General features: G+C 39.9%; 1 long non-coding RNA gene across 2 annotated transcripts; it reads right to left on the bottom strand.

Annotated features, from left to right (window-relative positions):
- Window positions 1–855: 855 nt before the first annotated feature.
- LOC127484844 (uncharacterized) lies at window positions 856–18,705 on the bottom strand. 2 transcript variants are annotated; one of them, XR_007912015.2, is made up of 5 exons: window positions 18,511–18,705; window positions 9,749–9,978; window positions 7,447–7,513; window positions 4,809–4,910; window positions 856–3,199 (listed from the first exon to the last, which is right to left on the bottom strand). It is a non-coding gene; the product is annotated as an uncharacterized lncRNA (long non-coding RNA). The 2 variants fall into 2 exon arrangements; XR_007912016.2 differs by lacking the exon at window positions 9,749–9,978.
- Window positions 18,706–20,001: the final 1,296 nt, after the last annotated feature.

Below are 20,001 nucleotides of genomic sequence, written 5' to 3' on the forward strand. Positions count from 1 at the left end.
TAAATAGCTCATGAGTAAACACACACAACTGGTTCATGATCAAAAAAAACAGGTGTGTTCCTTGGTGTTCTACAAGCTTATGTTGGTCCTCCCCACCAGATGCTACTTAAGATGTTCGCCCTGGAAGTTGAGGTGGGGAGGCCTTGATCTCAGAGGCCACCCAGGAAATAGAATGCTTTTTCTCATGGGAGAAGGGAAGTGTTATGAGCCTTCCCTACAAGAAGGTAGGCAGTTTTAAATTTCATTTGATGTTTTAAATCTTATTTCAAACTTCCTTAGGTTAAATTTAATGACCAAGAATCTAGGACAGAAAATCAGGTATGTGTGACTTTCTGACAGTAACAAGGTCTCACAGGGAAAAAAGATAGTATACTTAAAAGTTATACCATTGGCAGAGAGTTTAATGAAAGAACTATTTACAAAAAAAAAAAAAGTGGGCACAGTGTACGGAAGCCATTGGGATGGCAGAGTACCTAAGACTAGTAAGAAGGTCCTAGGCCAATTACCCAATACCCACCTTCAACCTGAAAGGTTTTTGCTTAGTTCTTTTTCTGCTTCTATAACAAAACACCTGAGGCTAGGTCAATTATAAAGGAAAGATGTTTCTTTTGACTCACAGTTGTAGAGATTGGAAAGTCCAAGACCAGAGTGCTGGCATCTGCTCAGTTTCTGGCTAAAGGACCCGTGCTGCATCACGCCATTGCAGAATAAGAAGGGAAAATGGGAACATGCAGAGGGGCACATGCGGAAGAGAGGGAGGGGGTGCACCACTACCATACAACCCAGCTATCCCACTCCTTGGAATTTACCCAAGGGAAATTAAATTGGCAAATAAAAAAGCTGTCTGCACCTTAATGTTTATTACAGCTCAATTCACAATAGCTAAGACCTGGAACCAACCCAAATGCCCATCAATAGTAGACTGGATAAAGAAATTATGGGATATGTATGCTATAGAATACTACACAGCAGTCAAAAACAATGAAATCCAATCATTTGCAACAAAATGGAGAAATCTGGAAAACATCATGCTGAGTGAAATAAGCCAGTTCCAAAGGGACAAATATCATATGTTCTCCCTGATGGGTGACAACTAACCAAGCACCAAATAGGAAACCTGTTGAAGTGAAATGGACACTATGAGAAAAAATGACTCGATCAGCCCTTGTCATGAATGTTGATGAACAACTTAATACTTTATCCCTTTTAGAATTTGTTTGTTCTACTTAATACCATTGGTTGAACACTTTAACATTCTTTAAATTTAACTGAAAAGTGATCCCTGTTAAATATAAGACTGGGAATAAGAGAAGGAGGATATGTACAGTTTGGGACATGCTCAATCGGACTTGCCCCTAATGGCAGAGTTAGAAACGTGCCAGGAGATCCCAATTCAATCCCATCAAGGTGGCATGTACCAATGCCATCTCACTAGTCAAAGTGACCAATTTCAGTTCACAATTGATCATAATGATAGGATTAAAAGTCACAGGATCACATAAACAAGACTAGTGTCTGCTAATACTAACTGATAGAATTAAAAAGGAGAGAATGATCCAACATGGGAAGCAGGATACACAGTAGATTCATAGAATGACAAATGCCCTAAACAGAACTCTGGCCCCAGAATCAGCCCTTAAGGCATTCAGATATGGCTGAAGAGCCCATGAGAGTATTTTGGGCATGGAAAGCCAAGACACTCTGGGGAAAAAAAGACCTAAATGAAAGATCTCTGCGAGTGAGATCCCAGTGGAAAGAACAGGCCATCAAAGAAGGAGGTACCTTTCTCTGAAGGGAGGAGAGAACTTCCACTTTGACTATGACCTTGTCTAAATAAGATCAGAGGTGGCAAACTAAATAGGCTTCCATAGCTTTGGCAACTCATGACTAGAGCCTCGGGTGATTACTGACGCCATAAATAAGAGCGTCAATTGTTAAGTCAACAACAGGAGTCACTGTACACTTACTCCCTATGTAGGATCTCTGTCCTTAATGTGTTGAACTATGTGAATTAGTGGTATAGCTAGTACTCAAACAGTACTTTATACTTTGTGTTTCTGTGTGGGTGCAAACTTTTGAAACCTTTACTTAATATATACTAAATTGATCTTCTGTATATAAAGATAATTGAAAATGAATCTTGATGTGAACGGGATGGGAGAGGGAGCGGGAGATGGAAGGGTTGTTGGTGGGAGGGAAGTTATGGGGGTGAAAAAGCCACTATAATCCAAAAGCTGTACTTTGGAAATTTATATTTATTAAATAAAAGTTAAAAAAAAAACTTGTTTTTGTGGTAGCCAAAGTGTCCTTTGAGAACTAATTTAGTCTTGAGAGAAATAACACAGTCCTGTGAGAAAGAAATAAATCTGGTCATGAGAATGGATGCCCCGTGACACCAAATGACTTTCATAGGCCCCACCACCTCTCAACATCATTATATTAGGGATGTAGTGTAAACAAGAGCTTTGATGGGGCAAACTATACTCAAAACATAGTAGTATTAGAGAGGGAGCTGTTATCAAGACTCAGGGATGTGGAGATAATGCACGATAGATGCTGACAGGCCCTTTAGGAAGAAAGCTATAAACATAAATCTTTAATCTTGTTCTACTGCTAATCTCCCACCACTTCTGATGGTTTCCTAATGGGAAGCCAGAGAAGAAGGGAGCCTGTTAGTGGTCCACATCTCAGGGCACAGGGTAAGGATGTTGGCACACCCAACAGAGCATCTTTGCAGTGTGGACACAAGTTCCCTTCATCTCTGTATCCTCTACACATAGCTGAGACTTAGCTAATGTGGGATGAAGGAGTAATTCCTCTAGTTAGAAAAGAACTCATCAGTGTAATCTGTGGAAAATCAAAAGAACAGAACCAAACTTTTTGTGTTATTCCTAAGTATATCAATCAGGTTTATCTCAAAACCCACTATGTTGATAAATTTCTCAAAGTAAGAAAATGATGGGCCTACTTAGGAACATTGCTACCTTTGAAGTTAAGTTCAGAGTCACAAGTTGAGTGTATTCACTGAACTTGATTTAGTTATTTTGATTTAAGTGCCTCCCACATTTCAAAGCTGCATATCAAAGTGAAGTCTTACTTTGGAACTTTGCTTTTGCATGATTCTTTTCATGATTTCCTTTCCATTTCTTCACCTTCTACCCTCTCTTCTTTTTCCTTTTCCCATTCAGTGGTTGAGGCCCTAGGGATTAGAAGATAACTCATTTGGGACAAAATCCAACAAATCAAAAGCCAATTGTTGAAGCAGGCATTTGGTCCAACAGTAAAGATGCTGCTTAAAGAGCCACATTTCAAACGAGAATGCCTGGGTTTCATATCCAGGTCTGGCTCCTGATTATAGCTTCTTGCTATAAATGCAGACCCTAGGAGGCAGCAGTGATGGTTCAAGTAATTGGGTTCCTCTCATCGACATGGGAAACCTGGACTGAGTTCTTGGCTCCCAGATTTGACCTCAGCCCAGCCCTGGTCAGTATAGACATTTGGAGCATGAATCAGTGAATGAATTAGTAGATGGGAGCTCTTTCTGTCTCTTTTTCAAACTCACTCTTGCTCTTAAATAAATAAACTTCAAAAATACATATTTGAAAAAAAAAAAACATCTGTATTGAACATAGACCAAAAAAAAGGGCCACTTGCTCATTCATTCTGGCCAGGTTAAGTGATAATCACTTTCGCATGCCCTCAATGCCCTCACTTCCCTTTGTTTTTGTTTTTGTGCCTAGATCCATGATCTTCAAATCCCCAGACTGCTATGGTTATCTCTTGCAAAAGCGAGGTAGAAAGCAGGATTCATGCCTGGCTTCACCTCACACTTCATACACAAATCACTTAATACTGGAGAACGATTCCAATGGCTTATGCTACAAGTTGACTTCAAGTCTTTTATTCTCCAAAGCTATGTCCAAAAGGAACTTTTCCTATCCCTTCACTAATTTGTCTCATATTTTACCCCCAACTCCCACCCCCTCTTTAGTAATTTCTGCTAATAATTCTTGCTCTACCCACCCTCTTCAGGTCTTTCTATGTCAAAACTCATTTACTAAGTGAATGACACTACATGCAGTTGTGTCAATCATCAACAAAGCCTCGGTTTAACCCAGCCCCCTCTTTAATACAGCCCAGTGTTTTCTTGTTGCTTAGTCTCCCATCCCACTCCACCTCCCACTCCACTTGCCAGAAATCTCTCAGCCCCTCTCCTGCCCACAAAATCATTTTCTCAATCCCTTTGACTCCAAATCATATTCTCCTCTTAACCTTGCTTAATGTGTATGTCCCCCTTTTATTCAATCTTCACATATTAACTCTGAAGTCATTTATTTCATGCTAAATTACTGTGCTGGTGATAATTGTTTTACTTTTATAATTATTTTTATTGTTATGATTATCATCACTGGTTTCATGTGTCTGTTTATCCCTGCTACTTGAAAATGAGTCTCTGGTAATTATGCTGTTATCTGTGTTTTATATTGAAGTGGCTATCTTGCCTGCTCCCTCAACCTGCAACCTGAGTTTAAAGCACTTGCTTTGCCACACATTGTAGATGAATGCCAGAATTAGACATTAAATGCTCTGTTGCATGGGAACAAATAAGCCAGGAGAAGCAGTGCTGACTTAAAAGAGAAATACTGCAAACAATGGAAAAATAACAAACATTTAACAGTATAACCTAAGCATTTGTTTTCCTGAGAAATGTATGTAATAAGATGATAACTTGAATGAAGGGACAATTTTGGCTTGTTTGGACAGGACAAGGAAGAAAATCACAGCCCCTCCATCAGGTATAAACTCACGGTCTTGTAGGGGGGTCAACTTCTGGTTGATAAAGACTTCCAGCTAGTGTACTCACTCTCTGGAGAAACTGATTCCATTCAGCTGGTAATCAATTAATAGATCTATTTGGAAAAAAAAGCCATAGGAGGCTATTATTTTGGATAAAACTCGTACACTAGGCTAAAACAGATCAGGGTAAAAATCAAAATAGGGCCATTCATGTTCAAGTTCCACATCACCATCCTTAAACTGAATTGTTTATCTGAGCTTGAGAGAAATCAGTATTAAAGAGGTAATAGCCAAATTTCCCAAACATGCCAGCTTCATTGGCATGATACTGAAGTTCTCTCTGCTTTGATTCTTACACAGAATTGGCAACATGAAACTGTGATGTTAACCAGTTATTTTTTTTTTATTGTTTTGTCTTCTTGTCTCTGCCTTGTAAGTAGGCTTGAAACCGTTTCTTCTTCTCCTTCTCCTTCTTCTTCCTTCAGCCCTTTTCTGACTATAAAATCAACCTTATCTTGGGGCTGTCACTGTGGCATAGTAGACATAAGCCTCAACCTGTGGCACAGACGCCGGTTTGTGTCCCGGCTGCTCCTCTTCCAATCCAGCTCTTTGCTTATAGCCTGGGAAAGCAGTGGACGATAGTCCAAGTACTTGGGACCCTGTATTGACGTGGGAGATTTGGAAGAAGCTCCTGGCTTCAGATCAGCTCAGCTTCAGCCATTGTGGCCATTTGGGGCTTGAACCACCTAATGGAAGATCTTTATCTCCGTCTCTCTCTCTCAAATAAGTAAATAAAAATCTTTAAAAAAGAATATCTCTCCTCCTAAACATAAAATCATCTACATCTTAAAAAAAAAAACAGCCTTATCTCCTCTGCTCATTGGAGCACTTATTCTATAGTATGGCATGATGTATTGCCCTATTTCAGAATTAAAACTAAAGCTAATTGCCGGCACTGCGGCTTACAAGGCTAATCCTCCGCCTTGCGGCGCCGGCACACCAGGTTCTAGTCCCGGTCGGGGCGCCGGATTCTGTCCCGGTTGCCCCTCTTCCAGGCCAGCTCTGCTGTGGCCCGGGAAGGCAGTGGAGGATGGCCCAAGTGCTTGGGCCCTGCACCCCATGGGAGACCAGGATAAGTACCTGGCTCCTGCCATCGGATCAGTGCAGTGCGCTGGCCGCAGCGCGCCGGCCGCAGCGGCCATTGGAGGGTGAACCAACGGCAAAGGAAGACCTTTCTCTCTGTCTCTCTCTCTCACTGTCCACTCTGCCTGTCAAAAAAAAAAAAAAAAAAAAAAAAAAAAAAAAAAAAAAAAAACTAAAGCTAATTAAAATATTCAAGTTGATGCAATTTTTTTGTTTTTGTTTTGTTTTGTTTGTTTTGATTTTTTTTGCTCAATCTCACTGGTGAGAAATAGAAATGTGAGCTTATTTTTTATTTAGTTCTCTGCCTGGCTTCCAAAGCCCTCTTGATGTCAATAATTGTCAAGACCTGTTTTAGAAGTGAGGTAACATCATTGAGTAACTACTCATTTTCTTATGAGGAAGTACATGGTTCTATTTCACTGTATAAAAAACAGAAAGTCATAGTAAAGATGGATTGAGTCCAGGGCTTTACGAATTGGAAACTCTGCTGCCATGACAAATGTCATTTTCAGGGTATGGAGTCCTATGTTTGTAAACAAACACAAGTACAATTTTGGCCAACATGGCACACAGTTCAAATCATGGCACAGTTTATAAAAGGGATACACAAAACACCAATCATTAACCCTGTCTGTTGAAAAGATGTGGACTATCAATAAATGAAAAGATCATTGTAGCTAAGATTACTTAGTGAAAAAGTCAAAATAATTTTTTTCTCATATAAATGCTCTCACTCTGCTGGAGCTCTGGGCATTTTATTTTACAATCGTTATCTTCATTATTTTTTTAAAGATTTATTTGAAAGACAGAATTACGGAGAGAGGTAGAGACGAAGAGAGCAGTCTTCCAACTGCTGGTACACTCTCCAGATGGCTGCAACAGTCAGAGCTGTGCTGATCCAAAGCCAGGAGCCAGGAGCTTCCTCCAGGTCTCCCACGTGGGTGCAAGGGCCTAAGGACTTGGGCCATCTTCTACTGCTATTCCAGGCCATAGCAGACAGCTGGATCGCAAGTGGAGCAGCCGGGACTAGAACTGGCACCCATATGGGATGTCGGTGCTTCAAGCCAGGGCTTTAACCCGCTGCGCCACAGTGCTGGCCCCCATTATCTTCATTTTACTCATCATTAATTGTACACATATCATGAATTTGGCTCTTTTACTCACTGGCTGGCAATTACTTTTCTATGTCTCAGAGCCCCATCTGTAAGGTGGGGATTAAGCTAACATATACCTCATGAGGTTGTTGTAAAAATAAATGAGTACTTCAGAAAGTTTATGGAGAAATGGAATTGAAAGAGAAGTTCTCTTTAGTGTAGAGGAATATAGAAATCCATGAACATGCTTCTCGTAATTTTCATTTTCTTGAACTTTTTTGAAAACCCCTTTAATACATGGGTTTCCAAAATTTTTGCACCAAAATAAGCCTATCTTCTAATTCTATTTTCCAGGAACTTGTTGAAATACTCTCATTAGTATAAAGTGCTTCTGACCATGCCTGATACTTACTCTTCTCAGTGGCAGCTATTATTTGAATCATCGTCATTCTCACGTGGCATTCTTCATGTTAGTTCATCTGAAAAGATGAAGTTAGCATTATTATTATTCTAGTTTTACAGATTAAGAAATAAAAAAGCTCAGAGAAATGATGCAACTATGGAGATAACCAAGTTAGTACAAGACCTATCAGAAACAACTGTGTTACCAAGTATACTCTCATCTGGATTTTAGTAATCACAGGATAAAGGAAAACTTATTGTTTTAACAATGTTGAAACTGTTTGGCTCGTTTATTCGGTGACATTTTCATTATAAAAAAATCTCTGCCTCTGGGCTTCCATGGCTTGATTTGTCTTCCTATTCTTCCTTTCCAGGACCCCGTTTCCCCCAGCACCCCACAGCAATTAGAGACTACAGACCAGAAGAGAGAAGAGGAAAGTGGCAAGCCAGCAGCTGAATCAGCTGGAGGGAGGTGTTCAAGCTCTTTGTCCATTTATACTCAGAACTCAAATGCTCAACTCTGTTGCAGTAGCAATTCATCTCATAAATCAATTTGGCAAGGCATCAGCTTTAAAATCCATTACATCGAATCAGGAGTGGAGTTTACAGCTAATATGCCGACAGGGCGCCCTTAGACCACAGTGACCTTTTAAGCTGGCATAAACCAATGTTTTTGCTCAGCTCTGCCTCTCTCCATTCTACTGAGCCAGTTATGTTCCTGCCTGTTACTTTATGTAGAAAAAAGGGCCAAAGTGTTGACACTCATTCTCCTTAGAAAAAATAGATATTAGCAGAATGATAGAACTGCTTCTGGTTTTTTATTTTTTTATTATTTTATTTATTTGAAAGAGTTACGGAGAGAGGTAGAGACAGAGAGAGAGGTCTTCCACCACTGGTTCACATCCCAGATGGCCGCAACAGCCGGAGCAGCACCGATCCGAAGCCAGGAGCCAGGAGCTTCTTCCAGGTCTCCCACGTGGGTGCAGGGGCCCAAGGACTTGGGCCATCTTCCACTGCTTTCCCAGGCCATAGCAGAGAGCTGGATGGGGAAATGGAGCAGCCGGGACTAGAACCAGTGCCCACATGGGATGCCGGCGCTTCAGGGCAGGGCTTTAACCCGCTGCGCCACAGCACCGGCCCGTTTCTGGTTTTTTAAAGATTTTTTTTTTATTTGAAAGGCAGAGTGACAGAGAGAGAGAGAGAAAGAGTATCTTCCATCTGATTTACTCCTCATATATCCACAAAAGCCATGGCTGAGCAAGGCAAAATCCAGGAGCCAGGAATTCTATCCAGGTCTCCTACATGGGTAGCAAGAACCCAAGTACTTGGAGCGTCATACGCTGCCTCCCAGGTACATGAACAGAAAGCTGGATTCGAAGTATGGAGTAGCCAGGACCATTTACTTCAATATGGTATGTTGTGTGTGAGTGTCCCATGCAGCGGCTTAACCCGCTATATGACAATGCCTGTCCCTGACCTTATTTCTTATTCCTAATAATCCCTGCAAATTCTACTAGCCATAAGAGTTGTCACCAAATCATTTTTTTAATAGAAATAAGTTTAATATTTATTCCTGTTTTAAAAAATATTTACGTAATTATTTGAAAGGTACAATTACAGAGAGAGAGTGGCAGAGGCAGAAAGAGAGAAGCCGTCTGTTCACTGGTTCACTGCCCAATTTGCCAAAATGGCCAGGGGCTGGACCATACTGCAGCCAGGAGCCAGGAGCTTCATCTGGGTCTCCTACGTGGGTTGCAGGGGCCCAAGGACTTGGGCTATATGTCACTGCTTTCTGAGGCACATTATCAGGGAACTGGATCAGAAGTAGAATAGCTGGGACTCAAATCTGCACCCATATGAGTGACCGGCCCTGCAGGAAGTAGCTTAACCTATTACACTGCAGCTACAGCTCCAATATTTATTATTTTAAACTGTTTATTCATTGATTAGTTATTTAAAACATGGTTCCCTCCATAAAAATTTGAAAGAAATTGTTTTCTGGTAAGACACCCATGAAACACTAATTACCAAACCCCAAAGCTACTTTTTTTTCTTCATATCTTTGGCAATGCTTCTCTAGCATTTGACCAAGTGGACAATTTTTCCTTCTTGAAAATCTCAATTCTTTTTGCTTCCATAGCATTCCAGTAATTTATTACTTTACTCACTTATCTAAAGACTACTCAGTATCAAACTCTTTGATATCCTATAGATTAGAGCTTATTCCATTAACTTCTATGGCAGCATACTGCCCCCTCTATGCCTCCCCAGGAAGTCCATGTCTTAATCCTCAGGTCCTGTAAATACGTTACCTTACATGGCAGAAGCAAATTTTAGGATGTGATTGTGTTAAGGATCTACAGATGGGGAACATCATTCCTGGATTATCCAGATGAGTCAAAGGTAAAATAAGAGTCTCATAAGGCAGAGACAACAGGTTAGAGTCATTGTAGGAGACATGGCAATGGAGAGAGATCGATTGATTTGAAGCTAGCAAATTGCTGGCTTTGAAGACGGTAGAAGGGGCCATGGCCTCTAAAAGCTGGAAAAAGCAAGGAAATGAATTGTCCCTCTGGAGCCTTTAGATGGAATACAGTCAACTCTCCACATTCATGCATTCTGCCTCTCTGGATTTAAACAACTGCAGTTCAAAAACATTTAGAAAAAGAAAAATTACTGTTGTACACACTTTTTTCTTGTAATGATCCCCTAAATACAGAATAACAACTATTTTTTACATTTTTAACATTTTTAAACAAATTCAATATAGTTTGTAGATACAATTCTAAGAATGTGATATTCTCTTCTTCGTTCTTCCTTCCTTCCTTTCCTCCCTTTCCCTCCCTTCTTTCTTTCTTTTATAAATAATTTGAAGTATACAGAAGTATATGCATAGGTTCTTTGCAAAGGATTTTGGTGTCTGTAGCGTTCTGGGAAACAATCTCCTATGGATATCAAGGGATGACTGTATAGCTGTGTCTACACGTTGATTTCAGGACTCTGATCTCCCAAACTATGGTGATAGATATGTGTTATTTTGTTAGTTCTGATAGTTTGTGGTGATTTATTACAGCAGAAATAATAAACTAATAAAACTGTCTTTTCAAGTATTTATTTCTCATTTTGAAAATTCTCCCAAATTCCAGAGCTGGCAAATGCGTTCTGGACATTTCTACCTAGATACTTTGCCAGTATCTTAAACACAACTTGTTCAATATTAAAACTATTGGCTCTCAATAAAAGTTCATTCCTTCTGTGGATTTTTTGGACTGCCTTCATGCATTCACTTATTAACTATTTAATTAACTTGTTTATTCACAAACCAAAACATTTATGAGTAACTGCAATGTCAGAACTGTTGAGACTCTTGGAGTGCAGGAGTGAACAAAAGACAAAATCTGCCCTGAAGGAGATCACATTCTAGAGGAACGATCCACAAAAACAGGAAACAATTAATTCGTTCAAACTACTAAAGTTAATTGAAGACTTTTAAGCTATTATAATAGGGTGGTCAGGGAGGGCAGTTAGTGCAACAGTCAAGATGATGCTTGGGACACATACATCCCACATAGGAGTGCCTAGGTTTAAGCCCCAATTTTGTTTCCAATTCCACTTTCCTGCTAATGTGTACCCTGAGAAACAGGTGATGGCCCAAGTATGTAGGGTCTGTGTCACATATATGGGAGGCCTGGATTGAATTCCTGTTCCAAGGTTTTGGTCTAGCCCAGCCTCAGCTGCTGCAGGTATTTGGGGAGAGAACCAGAAGATGGAAGATCTCTCTCTCTCTCTCTCTCCCATCCCCCTCCAAATAAAATTTAAAAAAAAAATTTTTTAATAGGATGGTCAGAGAAGGGCCATCTGAAAAGGTGACATTTGAACAGAGATCTAATTGAAGAGATGAGACAAGAAAAATAAATTTGGAGGAATCTCATTCAAGGAATAATATACAGAAAACAGAAAAGCTCTTTAGCAAGAATAAATTTGGATAGTTCAAGTTCAAGTAATTGCAAACAGATGTGAGTAGAATGGGCCACATGGAGAATGGGAAAAAGATGTAGTCAGAAACATAGCCAGTGACTTCTTTGGTCATAGGTAGGAATTCTAATTGTTTTCTAAGTGTGATGGGAAACCATTAGAGAATTTTGAAGAGAGAGAGTGATATGATCTGATTTAGAGTTTAAAAAATATACTGTCACTACTCTGTGAAGAACAAAGTGAAGGGGGAAAAAAGGAACTCCATCTGGAAAGCTAAGTAATGAATTACCCTGGCTTGGCCTAGAGTAATAGCCATGCAGGTGGTCAGAATCAGGATATATTTTGAAGGCAGATCTAACAACAACTGCTAAATGATTGATGTGCAGAGTGAGGACAGAAAAGAGTCAAGGATAAACCCTTAAGTTTTGAACAATTGCAAAAATGCAATTGCCATTAACTAAACTAAGGAAGACTGCAAAAATAGTAGGTTTGGGAATGAATACCAAAAGTTTGGTTTATGATGTTTTAAAATTGACATTCCTTTAGACATCAAAGCAGATATGTCATACATGTAGTTGAATACTGGCATATACGTTTGCTGCTAAAACAGGCACTGTGGACTAAAGACACTTTTTTGGGAGATTATTAGCATGTAAATCATGTTCAAAGTCACAAGACTGGATGAATTTACTCATGGTATGACTGAAAATAAAAAAGAGAAGTATGAGGTTTGAACCCAGGAGGACTCCAATACAGAGGAATGGGGAGAAGAGGAGAAGCCAGCAAGGAAGATTAAGAAGGACCAGCTAGTGACGCAGAAGGAAAGTGAGGAGAATGTATCTCAAAAGCTAAATGAAAACTAATATTTTCAAAAGGGGAGTAATCACCTCTGTTAACCGCTGCTGAATACTTGTGTAAAATGAAGATATATAACTCAGCACTTGATTTGGATGGAGCTCTGTTCACCATGACAATAATTATTTCTAACCAATGGAGAGGAAAACATTGTGATTCGAATGGGCCAAGAAGAAAAAAACTGGAGATAGTAGGTATAAACAACACTTTTCTTTTTTTTTTTTTAACTTTTATTTAATGAATATACGTTTCCAAAGTACGAATAATGGATTACTATGGCTTCCCCCCCATACCGTCCCTCCCACCCACAACCCTCCCCTTTCCCACTCCCTCTCCCCTTCCATTCACATCAAGATTCATTTTCGATTATCTTAATATACAGAAGATCAGCTTAGTATACATTAAGTAAGGATTTCAACAGTTTGCTCCCACACAGAAACATAAAGTGAAAAATAATAGATGATTTTTTTTAATGATGATGAAATCAGATCAGACCTATTGTCATGTTTAATCCCAGTGAGAGTCAAGTTGGGAGTTGATAGTTTCTTTTCTTTTCTTTTCTTTTTTTTTTTTTTTTTTTTTTTACAGAGGATCAGTTTAGTATGCATTAAGTAAAGATTTCAACAGTTTGCACCCCCATAGAAACACAAAGTGAAATATATTATTTGAGTACTCGTTATAGCATTAAATCTCAATGCACAGCACATTAAGGACAGAGATCCTACATGAGGAGTAAGTGCACAGTGACTCCTGTTGTTGACTTTACCAATTGACACTCCTGTCTATGGCATCAGTAATCTCCCTATGCTCCAGTCATGAGTTTCCAAGGCTATGGAAGCCCCTTGAGTTCTCCGACTCTTATCTTGTTTAGACAAGGTCATAGTCAAAGTGGAGGTTCTCTCCTCCCTTCAGAGAAAGGTACCTCCTTCTTTGAAGACCTGTTCTTTCCACTGAGATCTCACTCACAGAGATCTTTTGCCAGAGTGTCTTGGCTTTCCATGCCTGAACTACTCTCATGGGCTTTTCAGCCAGATCTGAATGCCTTTAGGGCTGATTCTGAGGCCAGAGTGCTATTTAGGGCATCTGCCATTCTATGAGTCTGCTGAGTATCTCACTTCCCATGTTGGATCACTCTCCCCTTTATTTATTCTATCGGTTAGTGTTAGCAGGTACTAGACTTGCTTATGTGCTCCCTTTGACTCTTAGTCCTTTCATTATGATCAATTGCGAACTGAAATTGATCACTTGGACTAGTGAGATGGCATTGGTACATGCCACCTTGATGGGATTAAATTGGAGTCCCCTGGTATGTTTCTAACTCTACCATTTGGGGCAAGTCAGCTTGAGCATGTCCCAAATTATATATCTCTTCCCTCTCTTATTCCTACTCTTATGTTTAACAGGGATCACATTTCAGTTAAATTTCAACACTTAAGAATAACTGTGTATTAATTACAGAATTAAATCAGTCATATTAAGTAGAACAGACAAAAAAACTACTAAGAGGGATAATGTATTAAGTTGTTCATTAACAGTCAGGGCTATGCTACAGGGCAGTTGTAATCAAAACAGCATGGTACTGGTACAGAAACAGAAGGATAGACCAATGGAACAGAATTGAAATACCAGAAATCAACCCAAACATCTACAGCCAACTTATATTTGATCAAGGATCTAAAACTAATTCCTTGAGCAAGGACAGTCTATTCAATAAATGGTGCTGGGAAAATTGGATTTCCACGTGCAGAATCATGAAGCAAGACCCCTACCTTACACCTTACACAAAAATCCACTCAACATGGATTAAAGACCTAAATCTACGACCTGACACCATCAAGTTACTAGAGAACATTGGAGAAACCCTTCAAGATATTGGCACAGGCAAAGAGTTTCTGGAAAAGACCCGGGAGGCACAGGCAGTCAAAGCCAAAATTAACTATTGGGATTGCATCAAATTGAGAAGTTTCTGTACTGCAAAAGAAACAGTCAGGAGAGTGAAGAGACAACCGTCAGAATGGGAAAAAATATTTGCAATCTATGCAACAGATAAAGGGTTAATAACCAGAATCTACAAAGAGATCAAGAAACTCCACAAAAACAAAACCAACAACCCAATTAAGAGATGGGCCAAGGACCTCAATAGACATTTTTCAAAAGAGGAAATCCAAATGGCCAACAGGCACATGAAAAAATGTTCAAGGTCATTAGCAATCAGGGAAATGCAAATCAAAACCACAATGAGGTTCCACCTCACCCCGGTTAGAATGGCTCACATTCAGAAATCTACCAACAACAGATGCTGGCGAGGATGTGGGGAAAAAGGGACACTAACCCACTGTTGGTGGGAATGCAAACTGGTCAAGCCACTATGGAAATCAGTCTGGAGATTCCTCAGAAACCTGAAGATAACCCTACCGTTCGACCCAGCCATCCCACTCCTTGGAATTTACCCAAAGGAATTTAAATTGGCAAACAAAAAAGCGGTCTGCAGCCTAATGTTTATTGCAGCACAATTCACAATAGCTAAGACCTGGAACCAACCTAAATGCCCATCAACGGTAGACTGGATAAAGAAATTATGGGATATGTACTCTTTAGAATACTATACTGCAGTAAGAAACAACGAAATCCAGTCATTTGCAACAAAATGGAGGAATCTGGAACACATCATGCTGAGTGAAATAAGCCAGTCCCAAAGGGACAAATACCATATGTTCTCCCTGATCGGTGACAACTGACTGAACACCAAAAAGGAAACTTGTTGAAGTGAAAGGGACACTATGGGAAACGGTGACTTGATCAGCATAGCCCTGACTGTTAATGAACAACTTAATAAACAACACTTTTCAGAGTTTTCCTACAAAAGGATGGAGAAAATGGGGTCATAGCTGGAAGGAAACATAAAATAATGGCAGTTTTAAGATTGGAAATATTAACCTAAGATTGGAGGCTTTATAGCAAATTTATAAGATAGGGATGATCTTATAAAAAGGGTATAACTTTCTTTTTCTCTTTTTTTAAAAAAGATTTGTTTATTTATTTGAAAGTCAGAGTTATAGAGAGGCAGAGAGAGAAAGAGAGAAAGAGGTCTTCTATCCGCCGGTTCACTCCCCAATTGGCTGCAATGGCCAAAGCTGTGATGATCTGAAGCCAAGAGCCAGGAGCTTCTTCCAGGTCTCCCACGTGGGTGCAGGGGCCCAAGGACTTGGGCCATCTTCCACTGCTTTCCCAGGACATAGCAGAGAACTCAGTTGGAATTAGAGAAGATGGGACTCGAACTGGCGCCCATATGGGATGCCAGCAACTGCAGGCAGTGGCTATGCCACAGCGCTGGCCCCAAAGGGTATAATTTTCATAGCAAAGATTTCAACTTGCACAGAAGAGGGCATTCAGTGTATAAATGTAGTGGTTACTATTATTCATTTATATCATTAGTAGAGAGAGAACATTAGTTCTGATAGAAGAAGTTATGGATGAGAATAAATATGAATGTGAATATGTTAGAGGTTTAAAAAAAGAGAAAAGATGGAAATATACATCCCAAAGAATGGTACAGCAACTTTGCAAATAAAACAAAGAACATTTTTTAAGCATTCCTGAAGGTCCACTTGGTTAGATGTTAGGAGTCCTAGCCGGCGCCGCGGCTCACTAGGCTAATCCTCCGCCTAGCGGCGCCGGCACACCGGGTTCTAGTTCCGGTTGCCCCTCTTCCAGGCCAGCTCTCTGCTGTGGCCAGGGAGTGCAGTGGAGGATGGCCCAGGTGCTTGGGCCCTGCACCCCATGGGAGACCAGGAAAAGCACCTGGCTCCTGGCTCCTGCCATTGGATCAGCGCGGTGCGCCGGCCACAGCGCGCCGGCCGCGGCGGCCATTGAAGGGTGAACCAACGGCAAAGGAAGACCTTTCTCTCTGTCTCTCTCTCTCACTGTCCACTCTGCCTGTCAAAAAATAAAAAATAAAAATAAAAATAAAAGAAAAAAAGGAGTCCTGATAGGATTTAAGAATAGTTAGAGGGGCTTGTGCTGTGGCATAGCAGGTAAAGCTGCCGCCTGCAGTGCCAGCATCCCATATGAGCACTAGTTATAGTCCAGGCTGCTCCACTTCTGATCCAGCTCTCTGCTATGGCCTGGGAAAGTAGTAGAAGATGGCCCAAATGCTTGGGCCCCTATACCCACTTGGGAGACCAGGAAGAAGCTCCTGGCTCCTGGCTTTGGATAGGCATAGATTGGACTGTTGCAGCCAACTGGGGAGTGAACCAACGGATGGAAGAACTCTCTCTCTCTCTCTCTCTCTCTCTCTCTCTCCTTTTCTCTGTAACTCTAACTTTCAAATAAATAAATAAATAAATCTTTAAAAAATAAATAATAGTTAGAATGAGGATAACACATTAGTAAGCTAGAAACAGAGACAGCGGGTGACAGCTTTGTGCACAATGCTGGCATACCATATTTAAGCTCCAGTTTGAATCTAGGCTGCTTTGCTTCTAATCCAGCTCCCTGTTAATGTGCCTGGGAAAGCATCAGAGATGGCTCAAGTGATTGGACCCCTGCCACCCATATAGGAGATTTGAATGGAGTTCTAGGCTTGTGGTTTCAGTTTGGACCAGCTCTAGGCATTGTAGCCATTTGGGGAGTGAACCAGGGAATGGGAGCTCGCTCTCTCTCGCTTTCTCGCTCTCTCTCTCTCTCTCTCCCTTTCCCTCTCTCCCACCTCCCTCACTCTCTGTCACTCTGTTTTTCAAATAAATCAAATAAATATTTAAAAAAAAAAACAAAAAAGGAAACACAGAAGGCTGTGGTCAGAGTTTATTATATTTGCTGTTAAGACTAAGGATATTCTGCAACATGAATGAGACTGAGTGACTAGGAGTGTAGTATATGATAGCTGCTAAAAGCATGAGTTAAAACTTCAGACTTCAATTGTAATGAAATTCAATGACCTGTAATTTGGGTTTTTGAGTTTAAACTTTTAAAAACATTATCTTCATTTTATTTGAAAGGGAGAATGACACATGCACACATAGACACGCACACACACACAGAGAGAGAAAAAGAGAGAGAGACAGAGACAGAGAGAGACAGAACTAATTTGTTGATTCACTCCCCAAATATTGCAAATATTGCAGTGTCTAGAGCTGGGCCCAGACAAATCCAGGAGCTGGGAACTCCATCCAGGTCTTCCATGTGGGTAGTAGGGACCCAACTACTTGAGTCATCACCTACTTCCTCCCAAGGTGCACATTAACAGGAAGGTGGAATCCAAAGAGGAGCTAGGACTGAAACCTAGGTAGTAGCTTAACCACCAGGCTAAATGTCCACCCTCCATTAATGAACATTTACTTAATATGCAACTACTTGAATTGCTCCTTAAATTCTTCTTTGGGTTCACATTTCTGCTTTCACCCTCTTGCAAAGATAAAACTACTCTGATTTTGAGGAACCTAGCAAATGATTACACTATCACAATAGCTTCCTGGGTCTGTTTTGAAAAGCAACACTTTTTAGCATATAAAATTATTTGCATGAAATTATGTTTAAGGTTTAAATGCCTCTAGTTACCAATAACATAAAATATTTACTAAGCTATTTAGGAAAAAAAAAAAAAAACAGGATCTCTCTCTCCCTCTAACTCCCCCACTTTTGTCTTTACACACATAAAATTTTCCAAAATCAGTATACATTCCACAACATAGCTTTATTTCATAGTAATAGTGTCACTCATTAGAAAAAGATCTGTTTCTAAAGGATTACCCTTTTGTCTTTCAGAAAAATATATCAATAACCACTAGAGTATAGAGAAATCTTTACTTTTTTGATATTGTTTCCCTGTACTACTGGATGCTGTTTGCTGGAGAGCTCAGGATAATGGTTGGTGAAAGTACACATTTCTAGAAGAATCCTGCTGAGGCTATGTGGAAAGATTAGTAATGGCTAAGAATTGCAGGCCACTCAGTTAATTGATTTTTTCTATCTAAAGGATAGCCATTCCTTTATTTTCACTGTAGTTGGTTTATAATAGACTGATCTCAAGGTATACAATTGAACACTCTCCAGTTGTGAGAACATGTGCTTTTTAATGGAAAGCTTGGTACCAGTTTAATAAAGGAAATTATATATGGGCTGACATTAACCCTTACCATTTGTTTCATGAATATATGTTGTTATCATTCTCATAGCCAACAACTGACACAGAAGATGAATAACCAAAGACCAATAAATAAGTATATTTATAGCTAGTACCACATACCTCTTTTCTCATATGTAGAGTCTTCATTCTTCATATGACTGAAAATAAAAGCTCTTTTGATGCTATTTCTAAAGACTGTGTGTTATATTTTTCTTTTAAACTAATCATAATCATATCTATCATGTACATTTCACTTATGAATCTACCAATCTTTGTAAACATTAATCTCAGAGCTCCACAAAGAAGGAAGACAGATCCTCCAAGCAAAAGATTCTATTCTCTTGTTGCCAGGACACTATGTAGAATTTCCAGAGTTGGAGCTTAAAGGTATAGTCCTTTTTTATGTCTCCCTAAAAGAATAGTTACTAGGAAGTTTATAAAGAAAAAAAACTATTTCCTATTTATTTATGAGGCAAATCAACCCTATTGGCAGTTCTGAACTAAAATTTTATTATATCAGGATAATGTATTAATTATAATTAACACATTAGTTATACTCCCTAGGAGGCAGTGACTGATGGCACAGTCATTGATTCCTTGAGATCCGTGTGGGAGACCATTTTGCCTAGGTCCTGACTTTTGCCTAACCCAGTCCTGAGTTTTGCAGGCATTCTAGGGAGTGAGCCAGAAGATGAGAGTGCTTGCCCTTGCTTCTTCTCTCCTCATATAAATAAATTATAAAAAATTACAATGTCATCTTATATTTGTTTCTGGAAGAAGTCAACATTTATGCTGGTGAGGATGTGGGGAAAAAGGTATCCTAATCCATTGTTTGTGGGAATGTAAACTGGTGCAGCCACTGTGGAAGACAGTATGAAGATACCTCAGAAATCTGAATTTAGATCTACCGTATGACCCAGCCATCCCACTCCTGGGAATTTACCCAAACCCAAAGAAATAAGCATATAAAAGAGCTATCTGTACTTCCATGTTCATTGCACCTCAATTCCCAATAGCTAAGATATGGAATCAACTCAGATGTCCATCAACTGATGACTAAATAAAGAAATTATTGTATATATACACTATGGAGTACTACTCAGCCATAAAGGAATGAAATCTTATCTTTTGCACCAAAATGGATGCAATTGGAAACCATTACACTTATTGAAATAAGCCAGTCCCCAAAAGACAAATACATGTTTTCCCTGATCTGGGGTAACAAAGAGAGTACCCAAAATATAATGTATTAGAGTGAAATGGACATGCTGAGATTTGATGATTATTTATAGCCCTTGTCTCTTCTGTTGAGGAACAGTGTTTTCTTCTGCATACTATTTGTTGAATTCTTTACTTAGTGTAGGGTTAAATTCATGATTATTAACTGAAAATAGCTCTTTGTAAAAATTAAGAATGGAATGGGATGGGGCCAGTGCTGTGACATAGCAGGTAAAGCCACCACCTGAGGTGCCAGCATCCCATACGGGTACCAGTTTGAGTCCCAGCAGCTCCACTTCCAATCCAGAACTCTACTGTAGCCTAGGAAAGCAGGGGAGGATGGTTCAAGTGCTTGGGCCCCTGCACCCCTGTGGGAGATATGGAGGAAGCACC

Source organism: Oryctolagus cuniculus, chromosome X, assembly GCF_964237555.1.
Source record: "Oryctolagus cuniculus chromosome X, mOryCun1.1, whole genome shotgun sequence".
In the NCBI taxonomy this organism is placed as follows: domain Eukaryota; kingdom Metazoa; phylum Chordata; class Mammalia; order Lagomorpha; family Leporidae; genus Oryctolagus; species Oryctolagus cuniculus.